The 12,508-nt window shown below is 34.1% G+C and overlaps 1 protein-coding gene across 2 annotated transcripts in view; it reads left to right on the forward strand.

Moving 5' to 3' along the window:
• Nucleotides 1-12,508, forward strand: part of LOC122509016 — a 64,304-nt gene that overhangs the window by 25,673 nt on the left and 26,123 nt on the right. The window lies entirely within an intron of this gene.

Consider the following 12,508-nt stretch of genomic DNA (forward strand, 5'->3'; position numbering starts at 1 on the left):
TTGTATCAATAAAGTTTTTGTTAATTAATTACTGTAACCAAACGTTTTGTTGTCAATATCACACCTTTTTTTTTCTTCTTAGTATAATGTGTTCTTAATAGTGTGAGGTTTAAAATTGAACAACATGGAAATGGTGACAAAAAGACTCTTCCCTTTTTTAATTTGTCGTACAATTTAATGGCACACTTGATGTGATCTTGATAAAATTCTTTGTTTAATGAAGATTTTAACATTTATCTTTATTTTTTTTCGACTTAAAGTGAGGACCGAAAGGTTACCTAAAGCGTTTGTTACATTTACGTGCTACTTTCGAAACATCGTCGATCTGCGGATAGTGGGTTATTATTTCGATCGTAAATTTTTATTGCACGCTCAGGACTTTTTTTATGAGCGTCATTACGTCGTTCCCACGTAAGATTGTACTAGGTGCATGTAAGATCCTTTTTTTTTTGCACAAACACTGTGTAAACGGTTTCATTGCTCTACATACATATCTCAATGAATATGTACCCCCCGAAAAATATTATCAGTTTTGTCGAACTTCAGAAATGATAATTTGAAACAACATCTAATGATCTGTATTTTGTTTTTATAGCATTAATTATTCTTCTTTTTGTTGATGGATTCTTCTTTTTGTTAATAAATCCTTCTTTTTGTTGATAAATTCTTTTTGGTGATAAATCATTCTTCTTGTTGATAAATTCTTTTTGGTGATAAATCATTTTTCTTGTTGATAAACTCTTCTTTTTGTTGATAAATGAAAATTTTGAATTTGTAGTAAACTTTTGTTATCATTTTGAATTAGGAACACTTGATGTTAGCAACAAAAATTTGCTTATCAAAGAACAATGATTTTTGATAATTTTAACAAATGATGTGCTAATAATGCAACTGGTGTTAAAGCAAATTTATTGATTAAAGTAATTATAATATTAGTATTCATAATAATGTAGTTAAAATTGTAAATGATTTTAATTTAAAGAAAGAGACGGAATAATTTAACGGTTTAATAATTTAGTGATACTTGAATAATTTAATTAGTTGTGAATTAATAATGAAAATATATTAAAAGTAGTTTCAGATTTAATGTTTTTATAAAGTGCTGCAAAAGAAGTTCTCGATTTCTGGCTGAAATTATAATTCTTCAACAAACGAGAATTATTGCGGATTATAAATACAACATTTTTAACTATTTTTCGAAATTTCGAAAAGGCGATATTATTCTATACATTTTTTTGTAATATTATTGCTTTTTATCTTAATATAGTATAAAAAGTTGAGAAGTATCCTTCAAATCGTAATGAAAACAGAATTGAAAGTATTTAAAAGATTATCGTTTTGTTTCGTATTTCCGATAATTATCTACTGCCTTTTTTTGTAAAATTATGATTAAACTTTGCTATTTGTTGTGTTCCGAAAAATATTCCAATATATTTTTCGGACGATAGACGATAGATGAAAAGTTTCTATTTTACAATCAATCGAGGTAGAAACTCAAACCATTGCTGGTAATTAACATAAATCTTTTTCTGACCAATGTGATAACAGTCCTAATTTGAAAGGAATGCAAATTTTTTACTCTATTCCTATCACGTTCTCTTCATTTTTTACACTTATCTGCTGTAAGAAAACCTTTTAAATTCTCAGTTGACGAATAAAATTGAAGATAATTCTTCCGCATAATCATCTTGGCTCATGCTGATAAAGATTCAGTGAATCTTGATAAAATGGTCTTGAATATTCATATATTCTGATAAATATTTTCGACAAACGTTTTTATCATTATTAAATATAAAAAAGTGACAATGAATTTTTTGCTTTGTGATTATGGTTAGTTTTCGGCGCTTTTGTTTTTTTTAAAGCAACAATCTGTGACCTAACTCAACCAATAATTCTCTTAGCGTCGTTTCTTGTAGAACGTAGAAAACGTGGACGGTGAAATAGTTCACCAGCTATACTATGCCTAGCCCGCGCGGTTTTTCGTTATCGACATTTTCACAGTACGTAGGTGTGCGTGCTTATGTGCGTGAGCTTACTGCCCACTTCACTGTAGATGTACGTATGTGAAGATGGTTGCCTTCGTGTTGACTCGTTGGTGTGTGCTGGTGAACTGACAAGTGAATGTGTGTGTGTGTAGTTTTCTGGAGGTTTCCCCTAGCAACGAGCAGCAGCACCACGACCACCACTACCACACTCTAACACTAACACACCTACGGAACGAACGATACCAGCCCCAGCTCGGCTTAGGGGAAGCTACAAACCGCACACGAAACTATTTCACCGTTCATTCGAGATAGTCGCTTTAAAAAAAAATATATATATAAAACCAAATTTCTCTACCAAAAATAGGAAAAAAAATAATAATAGTTTTAAACTACGTTGTCACGTGCAAGAGATATAAATTTTTTATTTAACGTTACATACAGGAAAAACCCATAAAGTTAAGGGAGATAACACTCGTTCAATTTAACAAAAAAAAAACTAATTTTTAAATATTTCCGGATATTTGTTAAATATCTCATTTTTTTTCTTTTGTTTGGAAAACTTGCCTTCTACTTGAAACTTTCACTACTGCTTTTTTAAAATTTCAGAGAAAATTTATCACTGATAAAATTTCTTGCCAAAAGGTCCCGAAATATTCCCTCTCAACTGTGAACTGGTGTTTATCATTTTTTTTCTAATTTTATTCACACTTCGAACTCTTTAAATCTTCTTTAGAGAACATTTTTTTTATTTAAATTAGTGAAATAAAGTTCTGAACTAATTTATTGATTAGACTATGACTAATTTGTGGCGAAATGCGAGGCGAAATGTTTATAATTGCGAAAAAATTTAGTTTTAGAGACGAACTCTGGAGAGTATTGTCTCAAATTTAGATTTTGTTTCGACCTGACACTAAATTCTGGTTATGAATATAATTTATCTAGATAGACTAATTAAAAGTAGATAATAGGGACTTTTGATTTTGTTTCGGTTTGTTGTATTTTGGTAACATAAAAGCAAACCAACTGAAAATTTGTTTTGTTCTGATTTGGAACCAAAAAAATAGAATTTAATAACTGATTTAAATTCGTGAATAATTTGCGCTATTTTTTGCTTTCTTGGAACAGAAATAAATTTTCGATGTTCTACTTCTGATACTATATATACGATATCCGAAACAATATCGACATGATAAATTCTGTTCTGATTTGAATTTAAAATTTTAAATATGATTCAGCTTCAGAAAGGAAAAGATTCACTTTCAGTTTTGTGAATTAAAAGAGAAATCGATTGTAATTTTTCATTCAGAATTGGAATATTTTCCTTTGACTCGAAAGTAAAACGAACTTTAAAGTCGGTTTTATATAGTTCTACTTGCGATTACTTTTGATTTTCGAGGAATAAAAACAGATGTTAATTTTTATTTTTTATTTCGTGTCGAATCAAGTTTTCAATATTTTTTGTTCTTTTTAGAAAAAATAAACAATATGATTTTCTATTCTGTACGAAACGAAAGTAGGTTTTACACCTGATTTTTTTTTTACCGAAAACAGCAAAATTCTTGTTATTACTACATCCTTTCGATTTTCTGAATTTTACTTCGGATTTTAAATCAGACAGAAACATCAAAATATTCTGTTTCAATTCGGAACCAAAACGAACAACTGATTCGATTTGGATACTTTTTGTTTTCTGTCATTGAAACAGAAAATAATTCTAGTTTTATTTCTTGTTTGGTAGCAAAACTAGAATCACCAACATTATTTTCTGTTCTGAACAAAACGAAAGTAGGGTTTACACCTGATTTTTTGATCATAAACAGCAAAATTCTTGTGTTGCCTACTTCCTTCTAATTTTCTGAATTTTTCTCCTGATTTTGAATCAAAAAGAAAGAAACATTAAAATATTCTGTTTTAATTCACAGTTTTTCAAAACGTTGCTTTGCAACAGTTTTTATTCGTTTTTTGTCTCAATTTGACATCTGTAAAAACTGTGTTCACAAAACGAACAATTCATTCGGTTTGGATACTTCTTGTTTTCTGTAACCGAAATGAACAACAAATTCGGTTTGAATACTTTTTGTCTTCTTTAATTGCACCAAGATAATTCTAATTTTCTTTCTTAGTATCGAATTTTGTTTTTGATTTTGACTCAAAAAAGAAACAACATATTTTTTCTTGATTAGGAACCATAACGAAAGTCGGATCCTATACCATATCTGATACGGTTTCGTGTATCAAACGGAAGTCCCACTTGCAATTACTTTTGGTTTCTTGTGATTGAAACAAGCTAATTTGAACCATCGAAATTCTACCCTAATTCGGATATGAAACAGAAATAGATCTGTAATCTGATTAGGTTTCGTGAAATTCTCATCTAATCACTTTTGGTTTCATGTTAAAACGGAAGTGTCTTGAGAGAAATGAATGATAAGAATTCGATGACGAAATTAAGATCGTATGGTACATCATTAAGCTGTTAAAGAATGTTATGTTAATCTTTTTATGCTGTTTCTTATTTTTAGCTAATTTTTGCTATTACTTCTTTTTTCTTTTTGATAATTTTCGTTTTTCCGTTTTACTACAATTTTTGTTAGCTATTTCTTTTTTCTTTTTGCCTCGCTTTTTGCTATAATGTATTTTTTCGGTTGCAAATTTCGTCAAGTACAATGGAACTTTTTTTGCGGTATTCATAAACGTTTAGCTAATGATTATTTATATGATGTTCAAATCGGACACAGAGTGTAACTGTTAATTGGAACTTCCTATTAGCATAATTTCACCGACAAGGAGTTCTACCTTCTCAGTTTGGCGGTAACGTTCAATAACATCAAACTCCTTAATTGGCTTAACGAGGTTCGCTTTAACTCTACAACTCATGTAAAATAGCTTCATATCAATGCAAGAAATGGCTCGAAATACTTCATTTGAGCCAAATGGCATCTGCTAGCGCAATCTCAATTAAATAATTACTTCATTTATTATACAAATTATCTTAAATATATATAAATATGTATAATTTGTCTCTAACATATATACTTTTCTCTTTTTCAAAACTATTTGTCGAACTTCTCCCAATATTCCCGATATAGGGTTTTTCTCTTAATTATCATTTTTTATTATTTCTACCCAAACTCGAACAACTTTATTCAACAGAAGTTACAATCAATAATATTGTTGAGATAATCGCACTCAATACATGCTGAGTACACAGAAGTGCAACAAGTGGAAAATGCTACAAGAGATGTGCGAACAACAGCGAACAGTGTATCTGTACAAAGCGCCGAGTGCCGCGATCAAAGGAAAAAGTAACACAATATATACGTGTACATATATATATATGCTTATGGATTTACGTATTTAATTAGATATTTTTTTTTCTTGCGCTCATTCATAATATTTTATTTATAATATACAGATATATGTTTCTATATTATTGCAAAATTTAAATAGTTTTCGAAATTATTTTCAAGTGTGCGTTTCGCATTTGGCAAAATATTTGTGAGTTTAATGTTATTCGAGTGTGACCGTAATTTATTTATAAAAAAAAAAGAAAAGTTGCTGAGTCGTGAATATTCGATTATAATATTTGCATATTAACTACGATTATACTATTTTTATTAACATGTATTGTCCCAGGTGCGAATTTTGGTCGGCCGCCAGAGTTGGAAGGTCGGGCGCAGGTCGGCCCATCTATGGCTGCCAATAGGTCGGCAGCCAAAGTCGGGCCGACTTTGGTTACTGTTTCCACCCAAGTTTGGGCCGACTATGGGTGCCAAAGTTTAGAGAACCTAATTTTAGTTGGTCGGGCCGACTCTGGCCTGAGTCGGGCCGATGGTCGGTAAAACTATGGCAGCCAGAGTTTAGAGAACCTAATTTTAGTTGGTCGGGCCGACTCTGGCCTGAGTCGGGCCGACGGTCGGTAAAACTATGGCAGCCAGAGTTTAGAGAACCTAATTTTAGTTGGTCGGGCCGACTCTGGCCTGAGTCGGGCCGACGGTCGGTAAAACTATGGCAGCCAGAGTTTAGAGAACCTAATTTTAGTTGGTCGGGCCGACTTTGGCCTGAGTCGGGCCGATGGTCGGTAAAACTATGGCAGCCAGAGTTTAAAAAGGTTAATTTCTGTTGGTCGGGCCGACTTTGGCCTGAGTCGGGCCGACGGTCGGTAAAACTATGGCAGCCAGAGTTTAGAGAACCTAATTTTAGTTGGTCGGGCCGACTCTGGCCTGAGTCGGGCCGACGGTCGGTAAAACTATGGCAGCCAGAGTTTAGAGAACCTAATTTTAGTTGGTCGGGCCGACTTTGGCCTGAGTCGGGCCGATGGTCGGTAAAACTATGGCAGCCAGAGTTTAAAAAGGTTAATTTCTGTTGGTCGGGCCGACTTTGGCCTGAGTCGGGCCGATGGTGGGTTAAACTATGGCAGCCAGAGTTTAAAAAACCTAATTTCAATTGGTCGGGCCGACTCTGGCCTGAGTCGGGCCGATGGTCGGTAAAACTATGGCAGCCAGAGTTTGAAAAGGTTAATTTCTGTTGGTCGGGCCGACTTTGGCCTGAGTCGGGCCGATGGTGGGTTAAACTATGGCAGCTAGAGTTTAAAAAACCTAATTTCAATTGGTCGGGCCGACTCTGGCCTGAGTCGGGCCGACGGTCGGTAAACCTATGGCAGCCAGAGTTTAGAGAACCTAATTTTAGTTGGTCGGGCCGACTCTGGCCTGAGTCGGGCCGATGGTGGGTTAAACTATGGCAGCCAGAGTTTAAAAAACCTAATTTCAATTGGTCGGGCCGACTCTGGCCTGAGTCGGGCCGACGGTCGGTAAAACTATGGCAGCCAGAGTGCAAAAAACCTAATTTCACTTGGTCGGGCCGACTTTGGCCAGAGTCGGGCCGATGGTGGGTTAAACTATGGCAGCCAGAGTTTAAAAAACCTAATTTCAATTGGTCGGGCCGACTCTGGCCTGAGTCGGGCCGACGGTCGGTAAAACTATGGCAGCCAGAGTGCAAAAAACCTAATTTCAATTGGTCGGGCCGACTCTGGCCTGAGTCGGGCCGACGGTCGGTAAAACTATGGCAGCCAGAGTGCAAAAAACCTAATTTCACTTGGTCGGGCCGACTCTGGCCTGAGTCGGGCCGACGGTCGGTAAAACTATGGCAGCCAGAGTTTAGAGAACCTAATTTTAGTTGGTCGGGCCGACTCTGGCCTGAGTCGGGCCGATGGTGGGTTAAACTATGGCAGCCAGAGTTTAAAAAACCTAATTTCAATTGGTCGGGCCGACTCTGGCCTGAGTCGGGCCGACGGTCGGTAAAACTATGGCAGCCAGAGTGCAAAAAACCTAATTTCAATTGGTCGGGCCGACTCTGGCCTGAGTCGGGCCGACGGTCGGTAAAACTATGGCAGCCAGAGTGCAAAAAACCTAATTTCAATTGGTCGGGCCGACTCTGGCCTGAGTCGGGCCGACGGTCGGTAAAACTATGGCAGCCAGAGTGCAAAAAACCTAATTTCAATTGGTCGGGCCGACTCTGGCCTGAGTCGGGCCGACGGTCGGTAAAACTATGGCAGCCAGAGTGCAAAAAACCTAATTTCACTTGGTCGGGCCGACTTTGGCCAGAGTCGGGCCGATGGTGGGTTAAACTATGGCAGCCAGAGTTTAAAAAACCTAATTTCAATTGGTCGGGCCGACTCTGGCCTGAGTCGGGCCGACGGTCGGTAAAACTATGGCAGCCAGAGTGCAAAAAACCTAATTTCAATTGGTCGGGCCGACTCTGGCCTGAGTCGGGCCGACGGTCGGTAAAACTATGGCAGCCAGAGTGCAAAAAACCTAATTTCACTTGGTCGGGCCGACTCTGGCCTGAGTCGGGCCGACGGTCGGTAAAACTATGGCAGCCAGAGTTTAGAGAACCTAATTTTAGTTGGTCGGGCCGACTCTGGCCTGAGTCGGGCCGATGGTGGGTTAAACTATGGCAGCCAGAGTTTAAAAAACCTAATTTCAATTGGTCGGGCCGACTCTGGCCTGAGTCGGGCCGACGGTCGGTAAAACTATGGCAGCCAGAGTGCAAAAAACCTAATTTCAATTGGTCGGGCCGACTCTGGCCTGAGTCGGGCCGACGGTCGGTAAAACTATGGCAGCCAGAGTGCAAAAAACCTAATTTCACTTGGTCGGGCCGACTTTGGCCAGAGTCGGGCCGATGGTGGGTTAAACTATGGCAGCCAGAGTTTAAAAAACCTAATTTCAATTGGTCGGGCCGACTCTGGCCTGAGTCGGGCCGACGGTCGGTAAAACTATGGCAGCCAGAGTGCAAAAAACCTAATTTCAATTGGTCGGGCCGACTCTGGCCTGAGTCGGGCCGACGGTCGGTAAAACTATGGCAGCCAGAGTGCAAAAAACCTAATTTCAATTGGTCGGGCCGACTCTGGCCTGAGTCGGGCCGACGGTCGGTAAAACTATGGCAGCCAGAGTGCAAAAAACCTAATTTCACTTGGTCGGGCCGACTCTGGCCTGAGTCGGGCCGACGGTCGGTAAAACTATGGCAGCCAGAGTTTAGAGAACCTAATTTTAGTTGGTCGGGCCGACTCTGGCCTGAGTCGGGCCGACGGTCGGTAAAACTATGGCAGCCAGAGTGCAAAAAACCTAATTTCACTTGGTCGGGCCGACTTTGGCCAGAGTCGGGCCGATGGTCAGTTTGAAGTTGCAGCTTATAAAATCATTTTTGTTCTTAGGCTTTCATGTAAGCGTAGCGTAATGGTTAGCGTGTTAGACTTCGGTGCGTTAGGTTGCGAGTTCGATTCCTGCGAGCGTTAGAAATTTTAATTTGTATTTATGTGTAAGATTGCGTTTAGTGTTAAGATGTATACAATAAACAAATAAATAATGAATAATAATAATTAATAATAATAATAAATAATTAATAATTTTTTGCAATCGGTCGGCCGACTTTTGGCTGCCAAGGTCGGCACGACCAAGGTTGCCAAAGTGAATCCGACCTTCTTTCTCATGGTCGGCAAAGCTTTGGCACCCCTGGTCGGCCCGACTTTGGCAACCATAGTCGGCACGACCATGTCAGCCACTGGACGGCGGGTGTTACAATTCGCTAGTTCGGCCGACCTTTGGCTGCCAAGGTCGGCACGACCATGGTTGCCAAAGTCAAGCCGACATTCTTTCACATGGTTGGCAAAACTTTGGCACCCCTGGTCGGTCCGACTTTGGCAGCCATAGTCGGACCGACCATGTCAGCCACTGGACGGCGGGTGTTACAATTCGCTAGTTCGGCCGACCTTTGGTTGCCAAGGTCGGCACGACTATCCACTTGGTCGGCGCGACCATGGCCCGACCAACTTTTCGCACCTGGGGTCATTCGGTGGACAAAAAAATTTTTTCCCTAAAACTTTAACCTCTTGGCGGTTGTTTTGATTCATCTTTGTATGTGTGGGAGAAATTTAATCGATGTAGTTTGAGATATTTTTATTAGGATAGAGTATAATTGAATTTTTTATTTCTAAAATCTTTAGAGTTTTTCTGCAGATGTTGAATTGAGACAAAAAACGAATCGTTTTTTGTCTCAATTCAATATCTGCAGAAAAACTGTGTTTAGAAAAACCATTTTTATCTTTACATCTTGATAAGTTTTCTACGAATTAGATTGGTTTATCACACTGTTGACTTAAAAGTATCAAATTGCAACGAATTGATACCTAATCAAATCAAAAATTGATCTAAATTTTTGTCATCAATTTGGTCTACTTTAGTATCAATTTCATACTTTCAAGAAAATTGTGGCAATAAAAAAGTAAGAATTTTATTTATTTTTACTCTCTAAAGTTGAATTAATAAAAATGTTTACTAATTTGAATTAGTAACAGACTTTTTGCTTTTGAATTAGGAAATTTTACTAATAAATAGTAATTTCTACTAAATTAGTAAAATTTACTATAATTCAAAAGCAAAAAATCAATCATTAATTCAAATTAGTAAACACTTTTACTAATTTAAATTTATAAAGTAATGATCCACAGTTTTGAATATTTAAATGTACGAAATATTTTTTTTATTAAAAATATATATAAATAATAATATATGAATAAAATATATAAATTAGTAGTTTTCTATTATTAAACTAATAGTTTTCTACTAAAATTCGGTAAAATTCTTACTATTTATTTAATATAAACAAATCCGCAATTTTTAATATTATTTTTATTATATTTTTTTATTAATTACTAGGGTAACTGTACCAATTGTCGAGGATTTTAGGCAACATGTGACTTTGACATTTTTTTTCTCGGAAGTAAATGCACTTTAAAATTTGATTTTTGTATATTTGGACGAAGGATCTAATAATGTTTAATATTCATATTTATTTTTTTAATATAAACTAAATTGTTAAGCAAAAAATATATTTAAAAGTCAATCGAGCAAAAGCACCATTTGTCGATGGTCTTGTGCTAATTTCTCGAGGGTCTGTTCCAATTGTCGAGGGTATGACATTTTTAAACATATAACCCAATATAACCTAACAATTAACCTGTACAGATATTAGAAAATCGAGTAGATATTTATTTTTTAGATAAAAATATTATAGAACATTACCAGAAAACAAATATATTTATTTAACTATAATTGAATAATTTATAATATCGATATAAAACATTTTTATAGTAGATGATACAGGACAGAAAATTATTTAACTGTTTTTTAAACTTTTATAAATAAGTTAATTAAATTAAATCAATTTTGTTAATCAGACATTAATTGAAAAAATAAATTAATTTAAGTCACATTAAATTTGTAAACGAATAAAATAAACTTTTATTACGAACTGTAAATATAATGGTTAATTATAATTAAACTATAGTACAAAATTTTTTAGTTTTAAATAATAATGCATTTTTTTATTAATTTTTTTTCGGTCTTCCTCGTTTTTTTGGTTGATTATTTTCTGTTGGTTGTAAATTTTTGGAGCATTTTTTTTCTTTTTCTCTGTACCTATAAATGTTTGGCATTTATGTTTGACGTTTAGTAAATAAACACTTAACCATCGATAAATGGTGCATCAGCGAAAAAAGTGACTACACCAATTTTCGAGTCATTACCTCGAAAAATGGAACTGTCAAAAAAAAGGAACCAAATACCGATGATTTGCTTTTAAAAAATATTAAATATTTTTTTTTAACAAAAAAACATGCATACAAAATTAATTTAGTTCGTGTACAAAATTATAATAATAATTTTGTACACAAAAAGTCATTATAAATACGTTTAATTTGCATTTCTAAAAATCTGTTTTAATCAACCTGAAGTATTAAGAAAATGGAGATTCGTGTAAATTTCACAGCAGTGAATTATAATATTAATTAAATAATTATTTTAGTAGAATCGCTACGAAATTTGTATATATAAATATACAGTTGAAAATACAAAGATTATTTAGAAATTTTTTTTGTTCTTAAATACTATATATTATACTATTTATCTAAAAAAGAAAATTATTATCCTCGACAATTGGAGCACCCTCGGCAATTGGTGCAGTTACCCTATTTTTATTTTATTTTTTATTTATTTAATATTATTTTGAATAATATTTTAATAGATATAAGAACAGAGGACACGAGAGGCCTGAAAATGCATCAGGTCGATAGAAAGAGACACCTAATGTACTTAACGTCCCCTTTTTTCTTTTTGTTTCTTAACGCATGCGCGCTGATGGGTTTTAGTAGAAACAGCTGTTTCTATTGTTTGGTTTTCTCACAGTTTCTTTTCTGTTGAGTTTTTTTATAATTATTTTTTTATATAATTGTAATTTTATATAATTTTTAATATAATTTTTTTATAATTGTTGTACCAATTTTATTTTTCGTTTGAAATGTTTAATTTGTGTTTAATATGTAATAAACAAAACAGTATAGTATTTTATATTATATTTTATTATTTATGTTATAGTATTTTACTGAAATTTAGTAAATATTCTTACTAATGTGAATTAGCTCAATTTTAACTAATTTAATTTAATTAAATTTAATTTAATTTAAACTATATTATTATTTTATCCATTTATAAATAATTATTCTTATTGTTTTTAATTGCAGTTGCATTAATTTTCAAAAGTTTTTTTTTCATATTAACACTGATATTTTAATAATTAACTTGAAAAGAATTTATAATGACGTCATTTTGTGGCTTATTCGAGTGACTTGATTAAATCAAAAAGTTTATATAATTAATTTATGTATTATATAATAATACAATTATAACATTTTTAAATATTTTGTAGTAAACTTATAGTTATATATTTTATGAAAAATAATGTCAAATATATTTTTAATAATAAATAATTTTCTTTTTAAGTATTTTAAATTTTAAAATTAATGTATTAAAAATCATTGAATTGTTTCAGAGAATTTTGTCAAAAAATTTGAGAATAATAATTGAATTTCTTCACAGAATTTTATTATTTATAAAAATAATTAAATTCCAGCGAAAAATTGTATTAAAATTTTTAAAAATCCTAATTAAATTCTTTTGAAGAATTTCTTT

The sequence above is a fragment of the Leptopilina heterotoma genome, unplaced genomic scaffold (assembly GCF_015476425.1).
Source record: "Leptopilina heterotoma isolate Lh14 unplaced genomic scaffold, ASM1547642v1 Lhet_59, whole genome shotgun sequence".
Lineage (NCBI taxonomy): Eukaryota > Metazoa > Arthropoda > Insecta > Hymenoptera > Figitidae > Leptopilina > Leptopilina heterotoma.